We start from the raw sequence: 15,447 nt of genomic DNA, 5'->3' as shown, positions 1-15,447 counted from the left end.
TGGGTCTAGAACCAATGCGGCGAATCTGCCATGACGGATGCTAGTGGTATGGTCCCTTCGATCAAAGGTGATCGGGCAGGAGGACCATGGGTTGAACTTTGGGGCGACTGGCTCTACCGCGTATATGTCCCTTAACGCGCGCTTCCGCTCCCTTTTGGGGACGTGGGTTGCGTATATAATGTTCACCGTCCGCACTTGTGGGGGAAAACCCTTCTGTCCACTATTGTTCGGCGGCCGGGGCTCCTCGTCGTCATCGCTATGCAGCCCCTTGTCTTTATTTTCGGCGTTTAACTTGCCTGCCTGCTTGAACACCCACAATCCATGTTGGTGTGATTGGCCGGCTTTTTGGGGGTGCCATGTATCTGGCACAAGCGGTCGAGTATTCGGTCCAAACTGGACGGGCCCCTAGGATTCCTTTTGAATGGCTTTTTCCGCTGACCGAATTTAGAGCCTCTGAATCCGGCATTAACTTCCGTATCCTCAGCATTGTCGCCATTAATGCGGCGCTTCTGCTTGTTGCGACGCGACCTGCCACTACTGTCCCTGGTGTCCGAATTACCAGGGTTCTTGGTCATATTGTTGCTACGAGCAAGCCAGCTGTCTTCTCCCGTGCAAAAGCGGGTCATGAGTGTCGTGAGTGCTGCCATAGATTTCGGCTTTTCCTGTCCAAGGTGCCGGGCCAGCCACTCGTCACGGATATTGTGCTTGAAGTCTGCTAGGGCCTCAGCGTCCGGACAGTCGACTATTTGATTTTTCTTTGTTAGGAACCATGTCCAGAATTGCCTGGCCGATTCCTCTGGCTGCTGAATTATGTGACTTAGGTCATCGGCGTCTGGGGGTCGCACATAAGTGCCCTGGAAATTGTCGAGGAATGCGGCTTCCAGGTCCTCCCAACAACTGATCGATCATGTTGGCAAGCTGTTAAGCCAATGCCTAGCTGGTCCTTTAAGCTTGAGTGGGAGGTATTTGATGGCGTGGAAATCATCGCCGCGGGCCATGTGGATATGAAGGAGATAATCCTCGATCCATACCGCAGGATCTGTTGTGCCATCATATGATTCGATGTTTACGGGTTTGAAACCCTCGGGGATTTGATGATCCATTATTTCATCTGTAAAGCAGAGTGGGTGTGCGGCGCCTCTGTACTGGGCTATATCATGACGTAGCTCCAATGAGCCTTGTCTACTGTGTTCGGCCCTGCCGAATTTGTGGCCGGCGTGACGGTTACCGTCTCGAGCCGTGGGGCGCCCACGCGATCTGTAGATTGATCTTGTTTGCCTTGCCTTGTCCTCCAACATGTCTCGTAAGTCCGGCGCATATTCCCGTGCCTTGGTACGGGGTGTGGCTTGAGTGGAGGGCCGAGAGGCCTCTCTGTCGCAGCCATGAGGTGGTCAGTCGGCCGCATCAAGTGCTTCCTCCTCTAATCGGGGTAGCAACCTGCGCTTTGGGTAGCTCTTGGAGGGGCGTTCGAGTTTATGCTCTTCGGCCGCAAGGACTTCAGTCCATCTGTCGACTAGCAAATCTTGATCAGCTCTAAGCTATTGCTGTTTTTTCTTGAGGCTTCTTGTCATGGCCATAAGCCTGCGCTGAAAACGCTCTTGCTCGACGGGATCCTCTGGCACGACGAATTCGTCGTCGTCGAGGCTTGCCTCGTCTTCGGAGGGAGGCATATAATTATCGTCCTCGACCTCTCTGTCTGCCGCTCTCTCATGAGGGCTGGTTTCTCCATCCTCCTGTGCTAAATCTTGCTGGAGGGGGTTTTCTTCAGCGCTTTCCGGAGTATTATTATCTCCCGTGCTGGAATCACCGTGTTTGTTTTGGCGGGATTTTGAGCGGCGCCGCTGACGCTGGTGCTTAGGCTGTTTCTTGGAGGGGTCATCCTCCGCTGTTCCATCGCCATCTCCCTCTTTTGGGGTGTCCACCATGTATATGCCATACGACGAGGTGGCTTTCCAGGGCCTAGTAGGCGCTGGTTCTTCATCATCTCCTTCATCGGCGTCCATACCGTCGATGTCTTCGGAGTCGAAGTCGAGCATGTCGGTTAAGTCGTCGACAGTGGCTACAAAGTGGGTGGTGGGTGGGCTTTGAATTTCTTCATCGTCCGTACCCCAACCTTGCTGACCGTAGTCCGGCTAGGGCTCTCCTGATAAAGAGAGAGACTTCAGTGACTTCAGGATATCGCCGAAAGGCGAGTGCTGAAAGATGTCCGCGGCAGTGAACTCCATGATCGGCGCCCAATCGGATTCGATCGGCAGGGGCGCGGAGGGTTCGGAGTCCGGCTCCTTGGAGTCATGAGTCTCGTAGAGTACGGGGCTGGTGTTCGGCTCAATCGCCGTTGGGGTCGCAGCCCCCGAGGTGGCGTCCAGCCGCCCATCCTCGATCGGCGCAGTTGGCTCCGAATTAAGGGTCGGAGCTGACGGGGGTGCGGCCTCTAGGGCACTGTTCGGCGGCGGAGCTAGATCATGCTCGTCGTGACAGTGCGGCGCGCTCGGCAGTGGCTCGAATCCGTCGAAGATCAAGTCCCCGCGGATGTCAGCCATGTAGTTTAAACTTCCAAATCTGACCTGACGGCCAGGGGCGTAGCTTTCGATCTGCTCCAGACAGCCAAGCGAATTGGCCCGTAGTGCGAAGCCGCCGAAGATGAAGATCTGTCCGGGGAGGAAGGTCTCACCCTAGACTGCATCGCTATTGATGATCGTAGGAGCCATCGAGCCTGACGGCGATGACATAGAGGAACTCTCAATGAAAGCACCAATGTCGGTGTCAAAACCGGCGGATCTCGGGTAGGGGGTCCCGAACTGTGCGTCTAGGCCGAATGGTAACAGGAGGCAAGGGACACGAAGTTTTACCCAGGTTCGGGCCCTCTCGATGGAGGTAAAACCCTACGTCTTGCTGGATTAATATTGATGATATGGGTAGTACAAGAGTAGATCTACCACGAGATCGGAGAGGCTAAACCCTAGAAGCTAGCCTATGGTATGATTGTTGATGTGTATGTTGTCCTACGGACTAAAACCCTCCGGTTTATATAGACACCGGAGAGGGTTAGGGTTACACAAAGTCGGTTACAATGGTAGGAGATCTTCATATCCGTATCACCAAGCTTGCCCTCCACGCCAAGGAACGTCCCTTCCGGACACGGGACGGAGTCTTCAATCTTGTATCTTCATAGTCCAGGAGTCCGGCTGAAGGTATAGTCCGGCTATCCGAATACCCCCTAATCTAGGACTCCCTCACTCCGAGTTGGGGTCCTTGGTACCATCAAAGTCGTCATACTTAACTAGAGCCATCATCAGCTCACCCATGTCATTACAATGACGCTTGAGCCGCCCCAGCTTCTGCTTGAGTGGAATGAACTGGCAATTTTTCTCCAACATCAGAACCGCTGAGCCGACGTTGATGTTATCGAAGAATGTATGATGGTTGAGACCCGTCATACCCAGCTGGTCGTAGACTCACCCTCGGCCTGAACGCAAGAAACTAGATCCACAATCGACATAGGTTGCTTGCACGTGTCTTTGAAATTCTAGATAAACTGGGCCTTCAACTCCGCCCATGACCCGATGGAATTAGCAGGCAATCCCTTCAACCAGGTATGAGCCGTCCCCTCTAACATCATGGTGAAGTACTTGGCGTAAGCAGCTTCACTAACATCCAGCATCTCCATGGCCATCTCATATCTCTCCACCCACGCCTCAGGAGGTTGATCGGCTGTGTGATTTGGCACCTTACGAGGGCCTTTGAAATCCTTAGGCAGACACTCTTTTTGTATCGCTGCCGTTAGACACGACACATCGAAAGCCTTGGAAGTCACTCCTGCCTCAATTGAAGCTGTCGGGTAAACCGGCGCAATCTGATGAGCCACCTATTGAGCCGCCAGCTCAACCTCCCGACGCGCTCTGGCTTGGTCCACCAAATCTCGTGCGTTAGCTCCATTGCGTGCCGGGTCATGAGGTTGGTTACTATGTGTTTCAGTACTTGAGACCGCCGGCGAGTCAATGTGCCTGCTGTAGCTCCGGCTCGGGCGAGGGGTCTCATGAATCCGATCGCGGCTATAAGAGTAAGCCTACTGCTGCACCAGAGCTATTTGAAGAAGCTCCCTAGCCCTTCGGGTTTCAACCGCCACTGGAGTTTCACCTTCATCGGGTAGAGCCGCCAATCGTGTAGCTACCGCAATCATGTTGTCCAGAGGGGTGGAGTGATGACCAGGCGGTGTCATCACATGCTGAGGCGAAGTGTTGTTTATACGTGGCTGGCCTGGCGGTTCAACTATCCGGTTCACCACCGGCGGGTTACTGGCCCCAGCTCCAGGGGTGCTGAAGAGGTCCCTTGACTCATAAACCAAGGGCAAACGACTACGTTGCTTCCTCCTCAAGACTTCATGTGAAGCGTTCTGATCCACCCTAAGCCGATATGATTCTGCTTGAATCCGTTGTGCTTGGGCGTCCAAAACAGCTTGCTCTGCGGCCATCCTGGCGTTCTCTGTCGCTAAGTCTGCTTTAGCTTGCGCTATTCCATCGCGTAATTTAGCCACTTCTGCCTTTTGTTGCTCCTGGTTTTCTGGGGTTACCTCAACCTCCATCAGAGTCGCCAGAGCATCCAACAGATCTACTAAAACTTGAGCCAGCGGGCGAGCTGAACCGCTAGCCCCAGGTGCCGTGACCGCAGCTGCTCCTGAAGTTATAGCCGCAACAGCTGTCGAGCCAAGAACCGGCTTTGTGCCAGCCATGAAGATCGCCACCCTGTTTGGCAGCTCATGGGGTTCCGGAATATTTTCGCCGTCGGAACAGCCCCCAAGCCTTTCATCTTGTAGCTGATACATTGAATTAGTCTCGCCCGTGGACTCATCATCAGAGCAGATCTCCGTCTCACCGTCGGAGACGGAGCCTTCCAACTCAGCCCCATGGGTGAACCCAACGAAGACGTGCTTTACGGCTGGCTGAGCCAGGGCGGGTCATGCACGCTAAGACGTCTCGATGATGTCTGTGCAGATGTACGGCTTAGGGACCGACTCGCCGATCTTGCCAATGAAGATGTGGATTCCGCCGAAGGGGACCCGATACCCATACTCAATTGAGCCGGCCTCGGGGCCCCAGCCTGCATCGTCGATGTAGAGCCTGCCGTGATGACTCTTGGTCATCCAGCACACATGTATCCCTTGAGCCCTTCGAAGCTGCCTTTAAGAACTCGAAACCACCGTGCGCTGGCCCCACGGTGGGCGCCAACTGTCGTGGAAGTGTCACGGCAAATGTCCTCATGGGAGGACTTAGTTGTGGAGCCATTGCGACGAGGTTAGCTTAAAGGGGTTAAACGGGACAAAGGACACAGAGAGTTTATACTGGTTCGGCCCCTTGCGGTGAAGGTAAAGGCCTACTCCAGTTGAGGTGGTATTGCTAGGGTTTCGATTACCAGGGAGCAAACACGCTTTGCCTGGCTCTTGATTTGATGTTTCTTGCCCTAAGCCGCTGTCGGGTCGTCCCCTTATATACACAAGTTGACGCCCTGCGGCCTACAGAGTCCCAGCCAGATCATACAACGTGTCCGACTCGGTGACGTACCTTACATGCCTTACATTACAAGTATATACATACATGGTGGTTTATACTTACGGGCCTTAAGCCGCCTCTGTGCTTGGGCCTCTTACAAGCCTAACTATGAACCGCCATCTTGTATACTCTTGGGCTTCATACAGGTGAACCGCCATTGTGATTGACCCGGCCCCTCCTGGGCGGGTCATATCCCCAACAATGGAGCATAATAGTTCTGTCAGTGAACATATACTCAGAATGTCTGGGTACCACAACGACTTGACTCAAATGGGAGTTAATCTTCCTGATGATAGTGTCATTGACAGAGTTCTTCAATCACTGCCACCAAGCTACAAGATCTTTGTGATGAACTATAATATGCAAGGGATGGATAAGATGATTCTTGAGCTCTTCACAATGCTAAAGGCTGCGGAGGTAGAAATCAAGAAGGAGCATCAAGTGTTGATGGTCAACAAGACCGCCAGTTTCAAGAAAAAGGGTAAAGGGAAGAAGGGGAACTTCAAGAAGAACATCAAGCCAGTTGCTGCTCAAGTGAAGAAACCCATGTCTAGACCTAAGCCTGATACTGAGTGCTTCTACTGCAAAGGAACTGGTCACTGGAAGCGGAACTGCCCCAAGTATTTGGCAGAGAAGAAGGATGGCAAAGTGAAAGGTATATTTGATATACATGTTATTGATGTGTACCCTACTAATGCTCGCAGTAGTGCCTGGGTATTTGATACTGGTTCAGTTGCTAACATTTGCAACTTGAAACAGGGACTACATATTAAGCTGAGATTGGCTAAGGACGAGGTGACGATGTGCGTGGGAAATGGTTCCAAAGTCGATGTGATCGCCGTCGGCATGCTACCTCTACATCTACCTTCGGGATTAGTTTTAGACCTAAATAATTGTTATTTGGTGCCAGCGTTGAGCATGAACATTATATCTGGATCTTGTTTGATGCGAGACGGTTATTCATTTAAATCAGAGAATAATGGTTGTTCTATTTATATGAGTAATATCATTTATGGTCATGCACCCTTGATGAGTGGTCTATTTTTACTAAATCTTGATAGTAGTGATACACATGTTCATAGTATTGAAGCCAAAAGATGCAGAGTTGATAATGATAGTGCAACTTATTTGTGGCACTGCCGTTTAGGTCATATTGGTATAAAGCGCATGAAGAAACTCCATTCTGATGGACTTATGGAATCACTTGATTATGAATCACTTGGTACTTGCGAACCATGCCTCATGGGCAAGATGACTAAAACTCTGTTCTCTAGAACACTGGAGCGAGCAATAGAGTTATTAGAAATCATACATACTGATGTATGTGGTCCAATGAACATTGAAGCTCGCGGCGGATATTGTTATTTTATCACCTTCACAGATGATTTGAGCAGATATGGGTATATCTACTTAATGAAACATAAGTCTGAAACATTTGAAAAGTTCAAAGAATTTCAGAGTGAAGTGGAAAATCATCGTAACAAGAAAATCAAGTTTCTGCGATCTGATCATGGAGGTGAATATTTGAGTTATGAGTTTGGACTTCATTTGAAACAATGCGGAATAGTTTCGCAACTCATGCCACCTAGAACACCACAACGTAATGGTGTATCCGAACGTCGTAACCGCACTTTATTAGATATGGTGCGATCTATGATGTCTCTCACTGATTTACCGCTATCGTTTTGGGGTTATGCTTTAGAGACGGCTGCATTCACGTTAAACAGGGCACCATCTAAATCCGTTGAGACGACACCTTATGAGCTGTGGTTTGGCAAGAAACCCAAGTTGTCGTTTCTTAAAGTTTGGGGCTGCGATGCTTATGTGAAAAAGCTTCAACCTGATAAGCTCGAACCCAAATCAGAGAAATGTGTCTTCATAGGATACCCAAAGGAGACTGTTGGGTACACCTTCTATCAAAGATCCGAAGGCAAGATATTCGTTGCTAAGAATGGATCCTTTCTAGAGAAGGAGTTTCTCTCGAAAGAAGTGAGTGGGAGGAAAGTAGAACTTGATGAGGTAATTGTACCTTCTCCCTTATTGGAAAGTAGTTCATCACTCAAATCAGTTCGAGTTATTCCTACACTAGTAAGTGAGGAAGCTAATGATGATGATCATGAAACTTCTGATCAAGTTACTACCGAACCTCGTAGGTCAACCAGAGTAAGATCTGCACCAGAATGGTACGGTAATCCTGTTCTGGAAGTCATGTTACTTGACCATGGCGAACCTACGAACTATGAGGAAGCGATGACGAGCCTGGATTCCGCAAAATGGCTTGATGCCATGAAATATGAGATGGGATCCAGGTATGAGAAAAAAGTGTGGACTTTTGTTGACTTGCCCGATGATCGGCAAGCCATAGAGAATAAATGGATCTTCAAGAAGAAGACTGACGCTGACGGTAATGTTACTGTCTACAAAGCTTGACTTGTTGCAAAAGGTTTTCGACAATTTCAAGGAGTTGACTACGATGAGTCCTTCTCACCCGTAGCGATGCTTAAGTACATCTGAATCATGTTAGCAATTGCCGCATTTTATGATTATGAAATTTGGCAAATGGATGTCAAAACTGCATTCCTTAATGGATATCTTAAAGAAGAGTTGTATATGATGCAACCAGAAGGTTTTGGCGATCCAAAAGGTGCTAACAAAGTGTGCAAGCTCCAACGATCCATTTATGGACTGGTGCAAGCCTCTCGGAGTTGGAATATATGCTTTGATAGTGTGATCAAAGCATATGGTTTTATACACACTTTTGGAGAAGCCTGTATTTACAAGAAAGTGAGTGAGAGCAGATACGTCTCCAACGTATCTATAATTTTTGATTATTCCATGCTATTATATTATCTGTTTTGGATGATAACGGGCTTTATTTTACCCTTTTATATTATTTTTGGGACAAACCTATTGACCGGAGGCCCAACCCAAATTGTTGTTTTTTTTGCCTATTTCGGTGTTTCGTAGAAAAGGAATATCAAACGGAGTCCAAACGGAATGAAACCTTCGGGAGCGTGATTTTTGGAACAAACGTGATCCAGAGGACTTGGATTGGATGTCAAGCAATCAACGAGGAGGCCACAAGGCAGGGAGGGCGCGCCTACCCCCCTTGGCACGCCCTCCACCCTCGTGGGCCCCTCGTTGCTCCACCGACCTACTTCTTCCTCCTATATATATTCATATACCCCGCAAACATCCAGGAGCACCACGAAACCCTATTTCCACCGCCGCAACCTTTTGTACCCAAGAGATCCCATCTTGGGGCCTTTTCCGGAGCTCCGCCGGAGGGGGCATTGATCATGGAGGGCCTCTACATCAACTCCATGGCCCCTCCGATGATGTGTGAGTAGTTTACTTCAGACCTTCGGGTCCATAGCTAGTAGCTAGATGGCTTCTTCTCTCTCTTTGGATCTCAATAGAAAGTTCTCCTCGATTCTCTTGGAGATCTATTCGATGTAATCTTCTTTGGCAGTGTGTTTGTCGAGATCCGATGAATTGTGGGTTTATGATCCAGATTATCTATGAACAATATTTGAATCTTCTCTGAATTCTTTTATGTATGATTGGTTTATCTTTGCAAGTCTCTTCGAATTATCAGTTCGGTTTGGCCTACTAGATTGATCTTTCTTGCAATGGGAGAAGTGCTTAACTTTGGGTTCAATCTTGCGGTGCTCGATCCTAGTGACAGAAAGGGAAACAACATTTATTGTATTGTTGCCATCGAGGATAAAAAGCTGGGGTTTACACCATATTGCATGAGTTTATCCCTCTACATCATGTCATCTTGCTTAAGGCGTTACTCTGTTCTTATGAACTTAATACTCTAGATGCATGCTGGATAGCGGTCGATGTGTGGAGTAATAGTAGTAGATGCAAAATCGTTTTGGTCTACTTGTCACGGACGTGATGCCTATATACATGATCATGCTTAGATATTCTCATAATTATTCGCTTTTCTATCAATTGCTCGACAGTAATTTGTTCACCCACCGTAATACTCCCTCCATTTTTATATACAAGGCCACAAACTCAAATTACAGGTACCAATGTAAAATTTAATGTCTGCTTTGGAAGTCAGCCTTTCTTTTCATTTACTGGGATCATTAATACCCCACATGCATGTAAGAAAACTGAGTGGAGGAAGTAGCTGACTGTCATTATGACTGCATGCATGCAACTATTAAATAGGTTGCTAGTACGAGAAAATATCATTAATTTTGCCTCGATTACTGTTGGTGGCCTTGTATAGATGCAAAACTTATATTCCATAGTGGCCTTGTATATAAAAATGGAGGGAGTACTTATGTTATCTTGAGAGAAGCCACTAGTGAAACCTATGGCCCCGGGTCTATTTTCCATCATACAAGTTTCCAATCTATTTTATTTTGCAATCTTTACTTTCAATCTATATCATAAAAATACCAAAAATACTTATCTTATTATTATCATCTCTATCAGATCTCACTCTTGCAAGTGGTCGTGAAGGGATTGACAACCCCTTTATCGCGTTGGTTGCGAGGTTCTTATTTGTTTGTGTAGGTACGAGGTGACTCGCGTGTGGTCTCCTACTGGATTGATACCTTGGTTCTCAAAAACTAAGGGAAATACTAACGCTGCTTTACTGCACAACCCTTTCCTCTTCAAGGGAAAAGCAACGCAGTGCTCAAGAGGTAGCAGGAGCTCTGTAGCATTTCTGATATTATATGTGGATGACATATTGTTGATCGAAAATGATACTGAATTTCTGAATAGCATAAAAGGATACTTGAATAAGAATTTTCAATGAAAGACCTCGGTGAAGCTGCTTATATATTGGGCATCAAGATCTATAGAGATAGATCAAGACACTTAATTGGACTTTCACAAAGCACATACCTTGATAAAGTTTTGAAGAAATTCAAAATGGATCAGGCAAAGAAAGGGTTCTTGCCTGTGTTACAAGGTGTGAAGTTGAGTTAGACTCAATGCCCAACCACTGCAGAAGATAGAGAGAAAATGAAAGGTGTTCCCTATGCTTCAGCCATAGGCTCTATCATGTATGCAATGCTGTGTACCAGACCTGATGTGTGCCTTGCTATCAGTCTAGCAGGGAGGTACCAAAGTAATCCAGGAGTGGATCATTGGACAACGGTCAAGAACATCCTGAAATACCTGAAAAGGACTAAGGATATGTTTCTCGTATATGGAGGTGACAAAGAGCTCGTAGTAAATGGTTACGTCGATGCAAGCTTTGACGTTGATCCAGATGACTCTAAGTCACAAACCGGATACGTATTTTTATTAAATGGTGGAGCGGTCAGTTGGTGCAGTTCCAAGCAGAGCGTCGTGGCGGGATCTACGTGTGAAGCGGAATACATAGTTGCTTCGGAAGCATCAAATGAAGGAGTCTGGATGAAGGAGTTCATATCCGATCTAGGTGTCAGACCTAGTGCATCGGGTCCAATGAAAATCTTTTGTGACAATACTGGTGCAATTGCCTTGGCAAAGGAATCCAGATTTCACAAGAGAACCAAGCACATCAAGAGACGCTTCAATTCCATCCGCGATCAAGTCAAGGAGGGAGACATAGAGATTTGCAAGATATATACGGATCTGAATGTTGCAAACCCGTTGACTAAGCCTCTCTCACAAGCAAAACATGATCAACACCAAGACTCCATGGGTGTTAGAATCATTACAATGTAATCTATATTATTGACTCTAGTGCAAGTGGGAGACTGAAGGAAATATGCCCTAGAGGCAATAATAAAGTTGTTATTTATATTTCCTTATATCATGATAAATGTTTATTATTCATGCTAGAATTGTATTAACAAGAAACTTAGTACATGTGTGAATACATAGACAAACAGAGTGTCACTAGTTTGCCTCTACTTGACTAGCTCGTTGAATCAATGATGGTTGTGTTTCCTAACCATAGACATGAGTTGTCATTTGATTAACAGGATCACATCATTAAAGAATGATGTGATTGACTAGACCCATCCATTAGCTTAGCACGATGATCGTTTAGTTTGTTGCTATTGCTTTCTCCATAACTTATACATGTTCCTATGACTATGAGATCATGCAACTCCCGAATACCGAAGGAACACTTTGTGTGCTACCAAACGTCACAACGTAACTTGGTGATTATAAAGGTGCTCTACAGGTGTCTCCGATGGTGTTTGTTGAGTTGGCATAGATCGAGATTAGGATTTGTCACTCCGATTGTCGGAGAGGTATCTCTGGGCCCTCTCGGTAATGTACATCACTATAAGCCTTGCAAGCAATGTAGCTAATGAGTTAGTTATGGGATGTAGCATTACGGAACAAGTAAAGAGACTTGCCAGTAACGAGATTGAACTAGGTATTGAGATACCGACGATCAAATCTTGGGTAAGTAACATACCGATGACAAAGGGAACAACATATATCGTTATGCGGTTTGACCGATAAAGATCTTTGTAGAATATGTAGGAACCAATATGAGCATCCAGGTTCCGCTATTGGTTATTGACCGGAGACGTGTCTCGGTCATGTCTACATAGTTCTCGAACCCGTAGGGTCCGCACGCTTAACATTCGGTACGATCGGCATTATGAGTTTATGTGTTTTGATGTACCAAAGTAGTTCGGAGTCCCGGATGTGATCACGGACATGACGAGGAGTCTCAAAATGGTCGAGAAATAAAGATTGATATATTGGACGACTATATTCGGACACTGGATGAGTTCCAGGAGTCACCAGATATTTATCAGAGTGCCGGGGGTTATCGGAACCCCCGGGGGAACTAATGGGCCTACATGGGCCTTGTGTGTGAGAGAGGAGGGGGCCTAGGGCTGGCTGCGGCCCCCCTTGGGAGTCCGAATCGAACAAGGAGGGGGGCACCCCCTCTTTCCTCCCCCTCTCCTCTCCTTCCTTTCCCCTTCCCCCTTCCTAGTTGGACTAGGAAAAGGGGAGTCCTACTCCTACTAGGAGGAGGACTCCCCCTCTCCTTAGCGCGCCCCTAGGCCAGCCGGCCTCCCCCTTGCTCCTTTATATATGGGGGTAGGGGGCACCCTAGAACACACAAGTTGATTGTTTCCAGCCATGTGCAGTGCCCCCCTCCACTATTATCCACCTTGGTCATATCGTAGCGGTGCTTAGGCGAAGCCCTGTTCCGGTAGCATCATCATCACCATCATCACGCCGTCATGCTGACGAAGCTCTCCATCGACACTCTACTGGATCGTGAGTTCGTGGGACGTCACCGAGCCGAACGTGTGCAGATCACGGATGTGTCGTACCTTCGGTGCTAGGATCCGTCGATGATGAAGACATACGACTACATCAACCGCGTTGTCACAACGCTTCCGCTTACGGTCTACGAGGGTACGTAGACAACACTCTTCCCTCTCGTTGCTATGCATCACCATGATCTTCCGTGTGCGTAGGATTTTTTTTTGAAATTAATGCGTTCCCCAACAAAAATACACAACCAATTGCTACCTTCCCAATTACTCAAAACTACACCTCGTTGTAGAAACCAGAGGATTTTGGTTATCGACAGGGGCATCACTCTGGGTGTTGGGAAACGCAGTAATTTCAAAAAAAAAATCCTAAGCACACGCAAGATCCATCTAGGTGATGCATAGCAACGAGAGGGGAGAGTGTTGTCCACGTACCCTCATAGACCGTAAGCGGAGCGTTAAGACAGCGTGGTTGATGTAGTCGTACGTCTTCACAATCCGACCGATCCTAGCACCGAAGGTACGGCACCTCCGCGGTCTGCACACGTTCAGCTCGGTGACGTCCCACGAACTCTAGATCCAGCTGAGGTCGAGGGAGAGTTTCGTCAGCATGACGGTGTGATGACGGTGATGATGAAGTTACCGACGCAGGGCTTCGCCTAAGCTCTACAACGATATGACCGAGGTGGAAATCTGTGGAGGGGGCACCGCACACGGCTAAACAATCAACTTGTGTGTCTATGGGGTGCCCCCTCCCCCGTATATAAAGGAGTGGAGGAGGGGGAGGGCCGGCCCTCTCATGGCGCGCCCAAGGGGGGAGTCCTACTCCCGGTGGGAGTAGGATCCCCCTTCCCTAGTTGGAGTAGGAGAGGAAAGAAGGGGGAGAGAGAGGGAAGGAAAGAGGGGCCGACCCCCACCCAATTCGGATTGGGCTTGGAGGGGGGCGCGCCCTCCACCCTGGCCGCCTCCTCCTCTCTCCCACTAAGGCCCAACAAGGCCCATACACTCCCTGGTAGGTTCCGGTAACCCCCTGGTACTCTGGTAAATGCCTGAACTCACCCGAAACCTTTCCAATGTCCAAACATAGCCTTCCAATATATTGATCTTTATGTCTCGACCATTTCGAGACTCCTCGTCAATCTTGCTCCTCGTCATGTCCGTGATCATATCCGGGACTCCGAACTACCTTCGGTACATCAAAACACATAAACTCATAATACCGATCGTCACCGGACGTTATGCGTGCGCACCCTACGGGTTCGAGAACTATGTAAACATGACCGAGACTCATCTCAGGTCAATAACCAATAGCGGAACCTGGATGCTCATATTGGTTCCTACATATTCTACGAAGATCTTTATCGGTCAAACCGCATAACAACATACGTTGTTCCCTTTGTCATTGGTATGTTACTTGCTCGAGATTCGATCGTCGGCATCTCAATACCTAGTTCAATCTTGTTGCCGGCAAGTCTCTTTACTCGTTTTGTAATGCAACATCCCGTAACTGACTCATTAGTCACATTGCTTGCAAGGCTTATAGTGATGTGCATTACCGAGAGGGCCCAGAGATACCTCTTCGATACACGAAGTGACAAATCCTAATCTCGATCTATGCCAACTCAATAAACACCATCGGAGACACCTGTAGAGCATCTTTATAGTCACCCAGTTACGTTGTGACGTTTGATAGCACGCTAAGTGTTCCTCCGGTATTCGGGAGTTGCATAATCTCATAGTCATAGGAACATGTATAAGTTATGAAAAAAGCAAAAGCAACAAACTAAACGATCATCGTGCTAAGCTAATGGATGGGTCAAGTCAATCACATCATTCTCTAATGATGTGATCCCGTTCATCAAATGACAACTCTTGTCCATGGCTAGGAAACTTAACCATCTTTGATTAACGAGCTAGTTAAGTAGATGCATACTAGTGACACTTTATTTGTCTATATATTCACACATGTACTAAGTTTCCGGTTAATACAATTATAGCATGAATAATAAACATTTATCATGATATAAGGAAATATAAATAACAACTTTATTATTGCCCCTAGGGCATATTTCCTTCACTGGGCTCATATAAATACTTGACATAGAGCTTGTTGTTTTGGTGCAGATTCCACATAAATTTGTCCGGCTCATGCGACACGTGGATGGGCTCCAAACATGTGAGCAATTCATTTCACACTGCTAGGCGAGGCCCCAACAAAGCCCTACAGAAAGAAATATCACGATCAACTTGACTCGGGACATGTGCGATGTGACAAATTTACATCTAACAACTCAATACAGCCCTAGTTATTGCACCATATGTGGGGTGCCCCCAACCATGCATCTTTCTAAAATCTTTTTTTTTTTGCGGGTAGAAATTTGTATTACTCAAAGCATCAAGTCCTTACAATCCATCGCTGCCAACTCCAAAGCATGTGGAGGTCCCGAACCAAGCCAAGTCATGGTTCTACCCTCGCTACGAGCAAAATATGCTAAACTGTCACTAACTTTATTTTGGCTACGATTAACATGAGTAATACAAAAATCATGAAGGGACAAAATATATCTAATCTCCTTGATGATGGACGAGTAGACCGATCTATCAATATCTGAAGCTTGAATCAATTTTACTGCCTGTGCAGGTTGAGATGGCAAGTCGCTTCTCTGGATAGAAAATGATAAACCTTCCAT

Source organism: Triticum urartu, chromosome 4 (genome assembly GCF_003073215.2).
Source record: "Triticum urartu cultivar G1812 chromosome 4, Tu2.1, whole genome shotgun sequence".
In the NCBI taxonomy this organism is placed as follows: Eukaryota; Viridiplantae; Streptophyta; class Magnoliopsida; order Poales; family Poaceae; genus Triticum; species Triticum urartu.
This window is presented reverse-complemented; position numbering follows the sequence as displayed.